Below are 12,151 nucleotides of genomic sequence, written 5' to 3'. Positions count from 1 at the left end.
AAAAATAAATGGACAGACAGATAAATAGATGGGCAGAGCTGCCCTGACCCATGTGTAGGCTGACTTTGTCTGAAACCCACACCAGCTGCCTAGACCCTCTGAGCTGACCACAGGGTAACTGCACCTGTGAGTTCTCTGAGGACACATCAATTTGGGACCTGTCACTAAGATTAGGCTCTCTCATCCCTGGTCAGTAAGGAGGGTATGGGGATGGCTAATATAAACCCAGAACCACTGCTCCAGTCTACTTCCTCTGCCAGACCTTGCTCTGCTGCTCTAGTTCTTGCCTCCCTCATTCTCCCAAGGGGACTCCAAGGAGACCCAACCCTCTCCATGTGGCCAACATTACCTTCCCTTGTTTGTATATTTTATGCACAAATTTTTGCATTATTTCCCCACCAGCCAAACTGGAAGAACTCTGAGGGCAAGCAACACATCTCTTATCCCTGTTTGTCCAGCATTTACCTCAGTGCATGTTGATGGCAAGATGGAAAGTTATCTCATGAGGCACATCATAAGCAAGTGCAAATGGTGGGCTTCTGTGCTGGGTGAAATTTCTTTAGCCTCTTTGAACCACATCACAAAATACTTGGTGGTGCTCAATGACATCTGCAGATAGTAACCATTATTTATGAAAATATCCCAGTGCCACCTCATTGTCTATTGCTTGAGCGCTTACTAAATACATTACATAGTAACAGTTAATAACTATAGAGCACTCAGTACTGATCTAAGTGCTTTACATATAATAACTCAGTCTTCATTAATAATAAGACCTAGAGAGAGGTCCTATTGTTTTACAGAGGAGAAGATTAATGTTGAGCAAGATTAAATAACCTGTTCAAGTTAACAAATTAGTAAAAGGCAGAGCTGGGGTTCCAATCTTGGTCCAACTCGAAGCCTGTGGTCTTAACCTCTAAGTTATGGGACTATTTTAAGTGAAACAAGTGGAGTAAGCCCTCCTGACCTTATGGAAAATCGATGGGGTTTTAGTGGGTGCCTTCTGACCAGTTCTGACTGCACAGACCCTCTCTCTGATAAGTCAAGGACTGCTGGAGTCCAACACAGAAACACAAGCTGGCAATAGCTCATGGGGGCATTTCCCAACCAATGAATGACCGGTTGCTCCTGCTTAACTCCCAAAGCCACAGTCGGAAGGACACCTGGCTGGGGAAAGTCAAGGCCTCTATAGATGGCAGCCATTCAGTGATTTTGTGATATGCCCAAGTCACTTGACTTCTGTGAGCTTCAGTCTCCTCGTGTGCACACAGAGACAGTAACGTTGGCCTGGGGTCCTGCACAGGGCTGCTGTGAGAATCAGAGGAGATATAGAGAATGGAAACTGCCTTGCGAGGAGAGGGAAGCTCCCTTCAGCTCTGCCGTGGGGGCCCCTCAGAAAACACGGTCTAATTGGATGATTCAAACAGGCTTCCCATATGCATTACAGATCATTCTTAGGAAATACCAAGTGGTGTCTGAGAGTTCAACCAGCTCCAAAGGTTACTCTCAAGGCTGGTGAGTAAACCACAGTTCTATCACTTTGGGCTCCTGGCCATTTGGCTGCAGTGCTAGAAATGCTTCAGGCTCACTCCATTCAGACTTGGTTTGACCACAATCATATTAAATATTAAATCATCTCGTGGCACTGGCATAGAAAAACTCTATGTCAGGCACCAGCTATTCTGCCTTTTGTTACTACCCCCAACAATTTCCTAAGCATTTAGAATGCTCCAAGGCTTTGAACCCAAGGCTTAAAAAGAAATTATATCTAGCCTAAAGGAACTTTGTCCCAATTTCACTGGAAATTAAAACTCAGTCCCCAGACACTGACACTGTGTTTCTTCATGCTCTTGGCAGGCAAAAAGCTCCTCAGCAAATGCAGACCCTCTGCACTCAGAGGGAGACTGTGGCTCCTCAGGGCCAGGACTCAGCCCCTGGCCTTCCTGTGCCATTTATCACACAGTAATTCCTGGCCCTTGTCTCCTCTCTTTGAGCCTTCATCCTCCCCTCTCCTGCAACACTGCCTCTACCTCACCTAAAGCTGTGCTTTTCGAACCATGGGCCATCACCTTAACCATAGAGTCCAACTCCTCCTCATCAGCAGAGGGATGAATTGACATCAGAAGCCCTCCCTTAGCATGCCAAAAGAAGTACACAGAATCATCTACACAGTGATCACCAGGATGGAATCATGAGGAAGTGATCTGACAAATCTAGAATGTGGGACATTCTGAGAGACAATTTGAACTCTGCAAAAGTGTCAGTTCCATTTAAAGAAAGGGTATGAGACTGTTTAGATAAAGGAGGCTAAAGAGACATAACTAACTGCAAAGTGGGGGCAAACCATGGTTGGATTCTGGTCCCCCCAAAATTGTCCTTAAAATCCTTGAGGACAGTTGGAGAAGTCTGAATACCAGATGATATTGGATGAAGGCTAGTTTTCCTGGGATGCATAATGGAAATGTAGTTTCGTTGTAGAACATCCTTACTCTGAAGAGGCACATTCAGGGGTGAGGAGATATGGTGTCTGCAACCCTCAAGTATACACACAGTCAACCCACAGCATTTGCAGATTCCATATTTGCAAATCTGCCTGCTTGTTAAAATTTATTTGTAGAGGTGACCCACTACCTTCATTTCACTTATCTCATGCCGAAAACAAGTTTCCCTTTCACAGTCTATTTAGTGCCATGTTTTCTATACTTCTGTGGGTTTATTTTTTTTGGGGGGGGGGATTTTGCTTTCTAAAATGGTGCCCCCCCCAAAAAATAAAATGGATAAAATTAAATGGTGCCCAGCCTAGTGTTCAAATGCTGTCTAGTGATCCCAAGTGCAAGAAGGCTGTAAATGAGCTGTGCAGAGAAAATTCATGTGTTAGATAAGCTTTGTTCAGGCATGAGTTATATAGTGCTTATGGCTGTGAGTTCAATGTTCATGAATCAACAGCATATACCTAGTAAAATGTCTTTAAACAGAAACATGCATAAAACAAGGTAAACAAAAATGTGATGAGAGGCTTGCAGGAACCTAGCCCTATATTTTCCCTAGAAGCAATGATTCAGTATTTGCTAATTCAGTGTTTGCTGCAACTTTTTAGAATATAACCACCGTGATTAAGGGAAACCTATTGTGTGTGTATATAAATACACACATATATTTATACACATACATGTATGTGTTATTTTCACATGCAGTAAGTGTGCACAGATGTGGCAAAATGTTAATTTGTGAATCTAAATGAAGAGTATATTTATGTTCTTGTTTTCCTTTTTATTTTTCTGCAGACTTAACTTTTTCAAAATAAAATGTTGGAAAAGAACACACACATACACACACACAAACTATGGCTCTGACCTGTTAATGGTTTATAGGATCAATTTATAGATTCTATCAGCATTTTTGTAATGAAAGAGAGTGGGATGGGATGGGATGGGATGGGTGTGGGTGGGAAGGGGATGGGATGAGGTGGGATGAGCTAGGCTGGGCTTGGCTGAGGTAGAATGGGGTGGGGATGGGACAGGGTGGAATGAGATAGGATGAGGATGGGGTGAGGTGGGATGGGGATGTGATGGGTTGGAATGGGATGGGATGGGGGTTGGGGGGCTGGATGGGGCTAGGTTAGGGTAAGATGGGAATAGGATGAAGTGGGATGGGATGGGATGGGGATGGGGTGAGGTGGGATGGGGATGTGATATGATGGGGTAGGACAGAATAGAATAGAATGGAGTAGAATAGAACAGAAAATATCAGTGCCCTTCATGTATAATTTATGAAACTTGTCCCTAGGAAGGTATGATATATGTCTGCCAGGTTGTAAAGTAAAATGTTTGTCTTTTTACAACTTATAGTTCAAAAAAATTTTCAAGTCCCAGGCCCAGTAGAACTGAAGACATCCACTGGGCATCCCTCCTTCTCCTCCTCTCTTCAGTGTTTCTGTGACAGCTCTATCCCTATGGAGAAATCCTTCACCTTCACCATCTGGCCTACCTGTGCAGGATGTGGCTTCTCCCTCAGCTCTCATTCAGTCCATTATCCTCTATTCTCTACCACTTCCCATATGGACTTCTAAAATCATTCTGGAGTTTCCCAGTATTATTTTTTGGCCCCGATCCTTTTTGCTCTAAGCCTCTGCTAAAGCACAACTCCTCCATCATCGGGCCCTTCGACTGTGGTCTGTGCACCATGGAGGTGGTTGTGGCATCTATAAAAGCAGAGGGGAGACACTTAGAGGGAGGAGGATAGTAGGAGATGTTTCCAGGGGGAGGTGCTACCGCAGACTTCAAATTTTCTTTTGCTGGGTAGTGGCTACCAGAGTTCTGTATGGGAAATGAAAATATTGTGTCATGTTCAGGAGATTAGACAGGAGTCAGAATAGTAAAGTATTAAAGGACGAGAGCATTCAAGGTAGTAGGAACAGAATAAAGGCAAGATGGAGGAGCAAGAAATGAGTCTGGAAAAATGGGATAATCCAAGAATCAGAAATGTGAGTGGGATGCTTTTCCTGGTGTCACAGAGAGCAACCCAAAAGCTCTGGCTTCTTCATTGTCAGGGAAGCCACAAGTGAATAGGAAGAAACCACGTGCTGAGTGGTGTCTGTACCCTAAGAGGAGCTGTCGGTTCCAAGGACATAGAAATTGTCTTGCTCAGTAAGGAAACACTTTCTCATTTTAGCTTAAGATGCTACTAGCCAGCTTCCCTAAAATGTGTCCATTCTTGAGGTAGGTGTTCCCATCAAGTATTAGGCTCAAAAAAAAAAAAAAAAAAAAAGAAACCCAGAAATAAAAATAAGTCCACACCCTGGACTGCGGCCTGCAGCCACAGAGAAAACTGGATATGAAGGAGCACATCCAGGAGCGCTGGCTCCCCTCCTTACTGCCTCACGCAGCTCTGGCAAGAGTCCTGTGTCTTTCAGAGGTCCAGGATGCTCCTCTAACCTAAACAGCCCAGATCCACAGAGACACATGGAGAGGAGGGGCTTGAGGTCCTCTCTGAGGGAAAGAGCGAGGACTCCAGACGGAGGGGGATGGAGCTTCTCAGAGAAGCAGTCTGATGAACAGCAGAGGGGCAGGGGGAGCAGGGGGGCAGGGGAAGACCCGGGGCAGCCCCTGAGAAAGACCTGATTACTCCTATGCCGTCCCTGTGGGGCCCAAGGGAAGTCCAGGGTGTGGAAACCAGGTGGTGACCTTCTCTGCCCTCTGTGCTAGAGTTCCTTTTCTGTTGTCCCAGCCCCTTGAGGAAACTCATCTGTGCTAACAGAGGACAGAAAGTACTCTTGGGGCACTGAAAGGACAGGCTCTTAGTGGAAAGAGAGGGGTTTGTCCCGTGGGGAGAAACAGTGCTGAGAGCAGGGACCTGGCTGGGGGGCAGCAGGACTGAGTCTCCTCCTGAGGACGCCCCTGAGTGTGGGCACCCTGTGCACCCTTGCACTTTAGAGAAAGTCCCTCTCCCCACCTCTGTATTTTAGGGAAAGTCTCTCTCCAAAAGGGGAAGTGTTTATTAGCAGCAAAGTCTCGGTTCTAAGCCGAAATTCTGAACCAGGCCTGGGAAAGAGATGAGGGTCAAGAGGTAGACAGTGGCCAAGGCATACAAGGGAATGAGGACCTGTAAGGAACATCAGTGTTCTTGATCTTAGCTGGTCTTCAGAATTGTGGGGATCTTCTAAAATAAAGCATCCCATTCCTTTCCAGACTCACCAGAATAGGATCTGCAGATACTCAGTTGTATATTCTATCTCCACTGTTAGGTTATGAGCCCACTGAGGAAAGGTGCTGTGTCTGATGTGTCCGTTCACTCCCAGGACCAGCTGATATAAGAACAGAGTGGTCAGCTAGGCCCTGTGGGCACAGAATTGGCATCAGGTTGCACAAGGCCCCAGGAAGCTGGGTCTCCTTCACCTGCTTAGCACATCTCTCCCTCTGCTTCTTCCCACAGGTTTGTCTCCCCTCCCCACTCCCATGTCACAGCACAGACTTCTCTGTAATGGCTATTACTCTATATAGCCTTTTAATTCAAATGCTCATTATCATCTATCTGTGGTTTCTGAGTTTCGCGGTAACAAGTTTTGAGGGAGGAGACAGAGTCCCAGTTTGCTGTCCAGCTGATAGGCCAGCTCTCTTTAGTCCATTAAGTTGTGAATTAGAAGGGAGTAGGAAATAGGGTACAGTGGCCCAAATATGGCCACATAAGCCCACCCCCTTCAGCCCTTCAGCAGTAGCCATTAGAGCTAGGAAGGCAACATAAAATACTTCTATGACATTCCTACACGCTATGAAAGTGAGCATGAAGTTGTGGCTTAGAAAAATTCAAGCTTTTTAGAAAACTCTTCTTCACCCAATCCTGAAATCATGAAGAAAGAAACAAACGAAACTGAAGGTCTTCGGATGAAGTCAAAGAGAAAGATTGTGAGAGCCTAGGGAAAGGAGTACGTTGCTCAGTGGAAGTCAGGCAAGCTGAGTTGAAGTTTCAATTTTTTTTTTTTTTCAGTAACAACAAGTCAACTTTTTATTTACATTTGTGTCTGCCCTTGAAGTCCCGGCAAAGGCTGACACCCAGGACCAGTGGTTTCCTCCTCCCTTTCTTCCTGCCCCCTCACCTCTTTCTGCTCGTTTGCCTCTCTCTCCTCCTTGCCTCTCCTTCCCTGTCCTATCTTCTCTCCTCTCCCCTTCCTATTTTCTTTTACATTTGCTCCCTACTCTTCCACCATCTACCTCCTCTAGACCCCCTCCCCCGCCCCACCTGCTGTTTCTCCCCTGCCCACCCACAGCCCTGCCTCCCTGAGGTTCAGCCTCTGGGCCTAGGGTCCTCAGCCAAGGGAGCACTTGCTGGTGTTCTTCTTATCATAGGGTTTCAGGTCATTGGGGGGGGGGGGTGCGGGGGGGCGGAGCTGTGGCTGTTTCCTGATATCTGGCCTCCTGACTTGAGCAGGATGTCCCAGGCCAGGGAACTGAAAGCCTCATCCACATTCGTGCTGGATTTGGCACTTGTCTCAAAGAATCGGATTCCATGCTCCCGAGCCAGCTTGATGACCTGCTCCTTCTGCACCTTCCTCTTGGCCTCCATGTCACACTTGTTCCCCAGAAGCAGGCGCTCCACCCCAGCTGAGGCATTCTCTTTGATGCTTTTCATCCAGTTCTGAATATTCTCGAAGGATTTCTCATCTGTGATGTCATATACGAGGATAATGCCCATGACTCCATGGTAATACACAGTAGTTATTGTCTTGAATCCCTCCTGGCCAGCTGTGTCCCAGACCTGCAACTTGATCTTCTTCCTTCCTACATCCACAGTGCAGATCTTGAAGTTGATTCCAATGGTGGAGATGTAGGTGTTGTTGAAGCTGTCCTCGGCAAAGCAAATGATGAGACAGGTCTTGCCCATGCCCGAGTCCCCAATGAGCAGCAACTTGAAGAGGTGGTCATAGGCTTTGGCCATGGCGGACATGGGGAGCTGGGGGCCTCAAGTTTTTTTTAATTAACTGGCTGAGCAATTTGAGCAGGTCTTTCTCCTCTCTGGGTATTGATTGCCCAATCTATAAAATAAGAAGACTGAGTCGTAAGCTCTCGTCTTAACTCTGGGACTTCATGTGTCTAAGAGTGGCTCTCACTCTGCTAACTGTAACTGCTCAGCAAGCTCATATCAATGGATTTCCCAGTTCCAGGGTGATGGACAACAAAGCTACTCATGAGTTGAATGGAGCTGGTGCATACAGGAGTTTGTCCTGGGTCCAAGCAGCCTTATTTACATGGGTTCTGTTTGCAAAGGCCCAGTATCCTTACAGCATTGGCCCATGCCTTGTCCAGCACAGCGTTTTCTCCCAACTCAAACTAAGAAAACCCAGACAGCATTTGGCTGCTCTCCGGAGAAACAAATGAGATCCTCCAGACTGAGGTTCCCTGCAGGAAGAAAATTTTTGGTATTTCTGCTTTAAAAATAGCCATTAGTGGTTTGCTTGTGTAGATTCTGAGAGGCCTGAGTATACGGTGCATGAGAAGCCAGTGTGTCCAGGTTTATCCAATGTATTCCAGTATATTCTGGTCTCTCAGTGAGCGCTCTCATTTATACAATATCAACTGTTTGGAAACTGCTATAATGCTGGGCACCCCCCACCCCAAGCACTGTGCCTGCTGCCTCTCCCTGAAGCCATCTCATCCACCCTCCTGGTTTTCCCTTGTCACCAGCCACCTGCCATTTATAATTTCTTTTTTTTTTCATTTATAATTTCTTAAGCTGAAATCTCAAATTAGTGTCTCATGAAATGGGTTGAGCAATTGCATTTGGCTTGCACACTATTGGCCTGCATGATTGTATTGCTGGTGTTGTTTTTAAATCTTGAATTAGCTGTTGCCTTTAAAATTTAGGAGACTCTGCCATGTTCTGGTTACCTATTGCTACATAACAAAGCACCCAAGCTTAGTGGCACAACACACAACCATGTCATGTTTATGCAGGTCAGAAATTTGGACAGGGCACAGCTCAGGGGAGTTGGTCTCTGCTCCCTGAAGTCTGGAGCTTCTGCAGGCGAGGCCCAAACAGCTGAGAGTGCAGCTTGGAGTGATCCTCTCACCCATGTTCCCAGGATTAGTCTAGATGAGCCCCAGTTTATTTAAAACATATAATATATATTGAAAGATAGTGTTTAAGAAAAGATCCAGAATTGTATTTTTTATTTATTTTATTTTTTAAAAGATTTTATTTATTTATTCATGAGAGACACACAGAAAGAGGCAGAGACATAGGCAGAGGGAGAAGCAGACTCCCCTCCGGGACCCTGATGCAGGACTTGATCCCACGATCCAGGGATCATACCCTGAGCCAAAGGCAGATGCTCAACCACTGAGCCACCCAGGCATCCCCAGAATTGTATTTTTTAAGTGGTAAGGGGATACAGTGAAGGCAACAGCACAGTCTTGTGATTCCATTCACCACCACCCTCAAGAAGGGGCACTGGTAAAAACCCATCTTTTCAGGGTCTTCATAGCAGCATATTGTGAGGTTCCCTTGGGAAATAGCCCCAGGTTACCTCTAAACCTCTAAACTCCTGGCTTACACATATGAAAAGAAAGACTTCCAGACATTCTAAAGGCATTCACACTTCTCTGGCCACCTGGTTTCCCTGTTCAACTCCCCCTGGTTGTTAATTGTTTTTATGCAAATTTTCTGGGTCCTTTGACCTTTTGTGGCAGATGTTAATGATTATTACTTTTGCAGATGTGTTGGTGTTTTCTCAAAAATTTTATTCTCATCCTCAAGTATCAGGCCCCAAGCTGTCTATTTCATCCATGCCTGTTGCTTTAATAAATATCTCACATTCCTCTTTTAATTTGTCATAATCTGACAAGTTTATTGTTACAATTCACATTTCATCCAATGAGACCTAGGAACCATAAATTTGGGATTGCATAATTATCAGTGGACTCATAAGACTTTTGTTTGGTTAAATGCAAAATGCTTTTCATACTTTCAGTGAGTTGAAATGGCTCTTGTAATTCGGTACCAGATTAAACAAATCCCTCATAAATTTTATGCTTCCTCTTGATGTTAAACTTCTTTTACTAAATTGGCAAAAGTGGTCAGTGTATTTGAAAATGATTTAAAGTCTTCAGTAGAGCAGGGACCACAAAATTCCACTAGTGCCTGCCCTGTCCCAAGGGACCCTAAACCAGGTTCCCTCATCAGCTGGGGAGATGGGGACGGTACTGTTCTCAGACAGGCTATGGCATGAGAGGGACCTGGGTTCAGATCCCTGCTGTGAATCTTTGGGGAAGTCTGGGTCTCAGTTCTGAAACAAAGATGTTGGTGTCTATACCTCACAAGATTGAAGGTCCCTTTAACATCCTGTATGGCTCAGGGCTCAGTACTTAAGCTGTTAAGTGAGAAAGACCTAGATTCAAATCTTGACACTAGGACCAACAAGTTGGGTGACCTTGGGCAAGTCACACAAACACTCAGCCTGAACTTCTTTATCTCTAAAATGGGACTGGTAACAGGGCTATTTCACAATTGTTGTAGAAATATAAATGAGACACAAATACATGTAAAATGCGAATGTAGTGCCACACATGCTGGGGATCTCGATATTTGTGAGCTCCTTTCTCTTCCTTGGTTCTATGCTCATGCTGCTGCGGTACCTGCATCTCAGATTTATCTTATTCCTTATTTCCAGGACCTGGATTTTCAAGCATTCTGCCCACGTGTCAGAACAGGAGGCCCCATATCTGACACCAGGATTATTACAGCTCCAGGGGCCTGATTCACAGCTCGTGGGGACCTTGCTGTGATCTGCCACAAAGGCAAAAGCTTAGGGACTTGGGGCTCAGGGAGGGAAGAAGTTGCCCCAGGCTGGAGAAGCTTCTTTCTTGCAGCCTGCATGGTTGCTGTGGCCAAAGGAGGGTCTGGGGCAGAAACTGGAGAAGAAACAGAATCAGAGCCCAGTATCTCCTCCCCATTCTCTCCAACCCCCAGTCCTGACAGTTCCGAAACCCGATGAGGACCTTGGCTCCTTGGCTCGTGAGTCCACCAATATGACAATCTCTTTTGTCTCAGTTTGGAGGGAGAGCCTGCTTGATGCTCAGGCCTCAGCAAAATGTCCAGAGAAAATGCTCTCTGAGGTGACTTATGTGGAGTCACACAGTTCATTAAAGGCGAGTACCATAATTAGAAGTCAGGTCCCCCATGTGAGTAAGCCAGCTGTGGGGTGTGTGCCCCTTTCCTGTGGGATCCTAAAGATAGAGACAAGTCCTGGAAGAGAGACAGACAGTATATATAATGTGTGTGTGTGTGTGTGTGTGTGTGTGTGATAGGTGTATACACCTGCATATAACTATAAGCATAACTGTTTTTATAACTACCATTTATCAGACATTTCCCAAGTACTAGATCCTAATTTAATCTTCATAATATCACAGTGAGGCTGTTATTATTATTCTTACTTTACAGTTTAAGAAACTGAAGTTCGGGGACATTAGGTGACTTGCCCAAAGTCACACAGCAGGTTAATAACTGAGCCAGAACTAGAATTCAGGCCTAGGTGTTCCAAAGACTGGCTCTTCACCACTGAGAACCTTTTTCTCTCAAATCCAGGAATGAGGTTGTGCTGGACAAGGCAGGCTGCCGTCCCTCATTGTCATGATTCCTGGAAGCTTCTTGGAGCAGGAAAGGGAGGATAAAGCCATCTATGGCTTCGGGAGGTGAGGGCAGTCTGATCAGGATCAGGTGAGAAGCACAGAGAGTGCCCGTGTGGGGATCTGGGTCCCGGACAGGCTGGGCCAGAGCTCTGAGAGTGAGGTCTGGAATAGCAAAGGGCCAAGCCAAGCAGAGGTGACATGGTCGGGGAGCCTCACACATGGGAGATAGGTGACCAGCTGAGAGCCATACAGGCACCAAAATACATCCAAGCACATTCCAGGTTTGCTCTGGTGGTGTCTCCTCTCCCTTCATGAGCTGGCCAACAAGGTCTTATAAACAGGAGGAAGAAATCAAGTCATCAAGTCACTTGCAAGGCTCTCATTAATACGGAGTGCTAGGGACTGTACTGTACATATTTCATAAGTAGATTTTTAACCTTGATGACAGCTCTATGGTCAGGACTGTGTCCCCCGATTTACCTACGAGGAAACAGATTTAGGAAGCTGAGAGATGTGTAATGAGGTAGCAGACGAACCCACCTTCTTTCCCCTGCACCCCAGTACAACTACCTACCTGCTTGTAATACAGTGAGCACTCTGTTCGTTGCTGACACGCCACCAGTGTGAGTTAGACGTCTCAGTGGGAAAGTGTGCGAGGGCTTTAAGGGAGACGGCTCCATCCCGTCAGTCCTCCCCCTTCTTTTCCTTCTGAAGCACTCTCCTGCCTTCCTATACGGTGGCCTGTGGTCGTGCAGCCCTGCTCGTGCAACTACCTAGCAGGCAAGCTGGGCGCTGGGCTTCATCTCCCGCCGAGACTCACCAGGCTCCAGCAGGCCAGCCTGTCAGACCCAGCGGGTGAGAGATTGGCCTTTTTGCTGGAGCTGTACCAAGAATTTCTCCAGCCCCCTTTGCCAGAATGCATGTTTCCAATTATGCAAAGCTTCAGGAAAAGCTAACTTCCTTTTGAATGGTGAAATAAAAAACGTGGTGTTCTCTGGGAAAGCACCACCATCGCTTCGCCAACGAGG

At 46.1% G+C, this 12,151-nt stretch overlaps 1 pseudogene; it reads right to left on the bottom strand.

The window, feature by feature from the left end:
- Positions 1–6,802: 6,802 nt before the first annotated feature.
- Positions 6,803–7,443, bottom strand: LOC129497643 (ras-related protein Rab-13-like; annotated as a pseudogene).
- Positions 7,444–12,151: the final 4,708 nt, after the last annotated feature.

Source organism: Nyctereutes procyonoides, unplaced genomic scaffold (assembly GCF_905146905.1).
Source record: "Nyctereutes procyonoides isolate TBG_1078 unplaced genomic scaffold, NYPRO_anot_genome, whole genome shotgun sequence".
Lineage (NCBI taxonomy): Eukaryota > Metazoa > Chordata > Mammalia > Carnivora > Canidae > Nyctereutes > Nyctereutes procyonoides.
This window is presented reverse-complemented; position numbering and strand designations above follow the sequence as displayed.